Source organism: Manis javanica, chromosome 14 (genome assembly GCF_040802235.1).
Source record: "Manis javanica isolate MJ-LG chromosome 14, MJ_LKY, whole genome shotgun sequence".
Lineage (NCBI taxonomy): Eukaryota > Metazoa > Chordata > Mammalia > Pholidota > Manidae > Manis > Manis javanica.
This window is the reverse complement of record NC_133169.1, coordinates 42,609,076-42,614,110: the sequence shown is the minus strand read 5'-3', so window position 1 is coordinate 42,614,110 and position 5,035 is coordinate 42,609,076. Positions and strand designations below refer to the sequence as shown.

Here is a 5,035-nt window from a genome sequence, read left to right as displayed (position 1 = left end):
TATTAATTAGATTCATACTTCTATGACGCTGGCTAAAGTTTGGGGCCAGGAAACAGTGATAAAACTATTAAGTTAAAGCTTCTCCAAAATTGCAGTTTTAAATTATGGCAGGTTTCTTTTCTCTCCTCTTTTTTTTTTTTTTTGCCAAATGCTTATAATTATTTGAATTTTAAATGTTTTATATAATACAGAAAATACCAGTGTTCAATGACAACAGCACTAAACCTGAATTACAAAGCTAAATAATCAATGTTTTATTGTTTACTAGTCTCCTAGTAAACATTACAGTAAATGAATGTTTTGAAAGATAAAGCAAAAAAACAAAAAAACAAAACCAGAAACAATTCAGGAACAATAATTTAGTAAAATATGTCGAAAACATTGGCAATGGTTCATACAAGTTTTTTATTTAATAGCAATTTTCCTGTTTAACCACAGCAAGTATACCAGCAGGTGTATTTAAGAGGAGAACCATTAAGAAAATTCTGTTGCAGCAATAGTTGATTTTTGACTTGTATACATATAACTATTTGTTTCACAATTCTCAAATAATACATTTAGGCAGCTTGCACTATGTTATAAAAATTTAAATTCATTACATGCCAATAGTAGAGAATTCAAGAATTATATGTTAGAATTCACTAAACTAAAAGTGAAAATAGACTTACCAGTAACACTGCATAATGAATAATTCAACCACATTTCATGGTACCTGTGACTGTGGAGACCAAAATGTTAAGTCTGGAAATGTTTGGTAGGCATAGACTGCAATAAGTGTAACAAATTCGTATTTTATGTAAAAAGCAAATTATGGATTGTGCATGAATAGGTCATGAAAATGTGGTACTTCTTGGCATTATCTGTGCATTTGCATGGTATGACAGAAGTGACTAAAAAACTGGAGAAAATAAACTTTAATGAGACTCTCCATTCAGTGACGAGGCTTCTCCGCGGGGCGAGGATGACCTGGACACGCCCCTCTCAGTGTTACCCGAGCCGGAGCCGCTCTGACTGTGCTGATCCGCGGAGGTGGCACTGGCCGCGGGCGGTGACTTCGTTTTCTCCTTAAAGTCTGTGATAATGACTGTCAGATCCCCAACGGTGACTTCCAAGTGCTGAGCACTGCTCCGATCCACATTTTTCAATCTTGGCCTGGTTTTCTTATGACTGTTCTTTTTACTAGGTGTTTCCTTTTCACTTTTCACTTTTTTCTTTTTCTACTTTATCTTTTTTCTCTTTCTTTGACTGTGTAGGGGGCACAAACTGCCGAGTGACCTGCTGGGAGACAGGTCGTGGTTTCCGGGTGGAGGTGCCCTTGGCGCACGTCGCACATCATGCACTTGAAGGCCTCGGTGCCGTTTCCGGAAGGTGCACACGCTGCAGTCCCAGTAGCCCTCGTCTGACGACGGCTTTGGCTGCCGCTTCGGCCTGGTGGGGCTCTTCTTGTCGCCCAAGGCTCGGCGACGGGCGCGCGCCGGGAGCCGCGCCGTGGCCGCGTGTTGTCAGCTCAGGGCCGCGGCCGGGCCTAGGGCATAATTTTTATAAAAATACAATTACATCTAAGTTTTTACAGCATTTTATAAATTTTACTAGGTTGCTTAATTTGAATACTTGTTATATCATCATAATTTTGTATAATACCTTCCAATATCATTCATTGTTTTGAAGAAAAGATTGTTTTGGAGAAAACAAGTATGAAGAATACTAGAACCAAAATCATTCGATTTTCTTAAATCACTTATCATTTATTCAACAAATATTTACTTATTTCTTATTATGTGGTAGTTATCATATTTAGTTTGAGTATATATTGATGAAATAGAAAAAATATTGTCATTTAAAATTAGTGACAAATCTATCGTAATGATAAAGTGAAATCATTTTAACACAATATGAACAATTCAGTAATTCTTGACCAATTCAGTTTTCAGTTAGTGGTCAAAAAACACTACTTTGTCTGACAGAAGAAATACTAACAAAGAGTTACTGCTATTTTACTCTGGTGTTTGAGGAGCCATAATTGAGACTGTGTGCAAGTTTGCATTTATTCTAACTGGTTCAACTTGTCATAATCAGGAACGATTGTTAAACATGGAAACTCCAGTTTTAAAGGGTGTCTTAAAAAAGTAGATTTGCTTCCAATACCACATTCATTGTAATGTGAACATTCTAGCATGTGGTACAACTCCTAAACACCTTAGTTTAGGTTAATGTTGAAACTTAATCCTAGAAACTGGCATTTGTCAATATATAAAAATTTCAGAGAAGGACTTGAAAAAACAATACACATCAAAGAATTCTGAAGAGGGAAGTATACTGAATCACAATGTGGAGAAACCTGATATATCAGATAGCCACATAGTTAATGGGCTGAATATCCAGGTCCAACAGAAATAAATTACAAATATTACAGTGAAAATTCCCACCATGGCTCCATTGGACAGTGGTTCTGCTGGAATTTCTGAGCTGAAAATAATAGCTATATGGACATCAATTACTAAGAGAGTAATTATTTTGAAATGGCCTAGAAATCCGTATGTATTTTGTTCTTACTCTTTCTTTAGGCCTATGTTCTATGTAGAATATGCCCACTGAAATCTCCTACAACAATCAGAATAGTAATTAGCTCAGTTTTCCCTTTTCAGTTAGACAGTAATGCTGCAAAATGCTTTTGTAAATACCATGAGATAAATATCTGTATTTCCTGCTTCTACTAATCAAAAAGCAAAGAGTCTGTGGCTCACTGTTTTATGTATATTCTTGTTTTTATCAAGTGTCTTTTATTTTTGCCAGAAATGTCTCGCTTATAATCAAATTTTCTTAGCTATGTTCATAGCAACATTCCAGTTTTCTATACTTCTACGAGAACTGTTTTATGTTAATAATAAAATATTGCATTTTTTTGAAATTTAAATAACTGTTAAATGACTTCATATGATGAATGTAGTTAAATGAATTTTATGAACATTTGCACAATAAATCACATTAAACTGTGTAATGTAGGAGAAATTGATGAAAATACAAGAGAAACAGAAACTATATGGCAATGAGGTATGGTATGAAACATAGTTCTTTATTCATTTCCCAACAATTGTTTCACTGAAGTATGAGTGCCACCTGTTGAGCAGTGTCCTTCCTAGCAATATGGAGAGACATGTTCTTTGATAAGGTTTTAGTAATAGCAGTTTTTGCCATTTTTCAGAAAAATCACTTTATTATATCTACTTCTCACAGAGACCCATTCATGATGAGGAGACAAATAAAATACCTCTATCCATTCACCTAGGTATTGTATATTGTATGTTTCTGTGGCATTATATATATTTTCAGAAACAAACAAATGTTCCTTATGATTCCCAGAACTTAAACTCAGCCCCTGCCTATACTCCAATCTACAGATTTACACAAACAAGAAAATAACATGACATTAATCTTAACAATCCTGAAGGAGAGCAAATCAGATCCTGTTTATTCTCTGACTATCAGGAAAAACTTGAGCAATCCTAAACTCAAGTTTTCTGGATTAGTTTTTGTGTATTATTCAAGATACTTGTGATACTTCCATTTACACAAGGAGCTATCAATACTAAAAAAAATGCAAATGAAGATTCTAAAACATGTTTTAAATACACCAGTATGGAAATAATAAATCAGACTTACCATTCTACAATTAGACCATATAAGAAATTGCATGAATATATTTCAAGTATGGCAGATAGCGATGTTTCAGGGACAGGCACAATCATGGAGCAGCAAAGAATTGAGATCTTCAGGTTTAAAGCTTCAGCTCACACATGTGTTGGTCATTCCCCATCTGCCCTTCCTTGACCCCTCTCCAAGTATTTTTGCCTTGTTTTGTGCCACAGGAGTTTGTTCTCTGTGGACAAGACAAAAACCTTTTGTATCCTTTAGTACGGTCATGTTTGAACAGTGATTTCCTATCACAGAACAGAGTGGGAGGAGAATGCAGTTTGGTCCTTATTCCCCAGCTCCCTTCCCACTGAGGCAGCCGGGTGTCAGTACAGGAGTTAGTCTCCCAAGGGCACAAATCCTGCACAGCCACCCTCTGGCTGTCCTCTCCAGCCCCTTCACACCTGCGGAGAGGAGCAGCTTCCTACTATCGTTAGCCCTGGATTCACTCACCTTCCCTGACGGTTTCCAATAGCTTTTAAAAACATTTTGTTCCACCACCTGGAATTAACTGTTTACAACTTTACATAATTTTGTTCAGATCTATTTTATTTTATTGGCATAAATTATTTATTTATTTATTTATTTATTTATTTATTTATTTATTTATTTATTTATTTATTTATTTATTTTGTTTTGAGAGGGCATCTCTCATATTTATTGATCAAATGGTTGTTAGCAACAATAAAATTCTGTATAGGGGACTCAATGCACAATCATTAATCAACCCCAAGCCTAGTTCTCAACCGTCTCCAATCTTCTGAAGCATAACAAACAAGTTCTTACATGGTGAACAAATTCTTACATAGTGAATGAGTTCTTACATGATGAACAGTGCAAGGGCAGTCATCACAGAAACTTTCGGTTTTGATCACGCATTATGAACTATAAACAATCAGGTCGAATACGAATATTTGTTTGATTTTTATACTTGATTTATATGTGAATCCCACATTTCTCCCTTAATATTATTGTTATTATTATTATTATTTTTAATAAAATGCTGAAGTGGTAGGTAGATGCAAGATAAAGGTAGAAAACATAGTTTAGTGCTGTAAGAGGGCAAATGTAGATGATCAGGTCTGTGCCTATAGACTAAGTGTTAATCCAAGCTTGAAAAGGGCAACAAAACATCCACGGATGCAGAAGATTTCTCTCAAAACAGGGGGGGTGGGGTTCTAAGCCTCACCTCTGTTGATCCCCAATTTCTCACCTGATGGCCCCCCTGTGACTGTGCCTGTCTTATGTTGTTCCTCTCTTGAGGAATCTTACCCGTCTCTGGCTAACCAGTCATCTTCCAGAGCCATACAGGGAAATATAAAGTTGGTAAGTGAGAGAGAAGCAA

General features: G+C 35.9%; 1 pseudogene; it reads right to left on the bottom strand.

Annotated features, from left to right (window-relative positions):
- Positions 1-388: 388 nt before the first annotated feature.
- LOC140845989 (YY1-associated factor 2 pseudogene) lies at positions 389-1,499 on the bottom strand (annotated as a pseudogene).
- Positions 1,500-5,035: the final 3,536 nt, after the last annotated feature.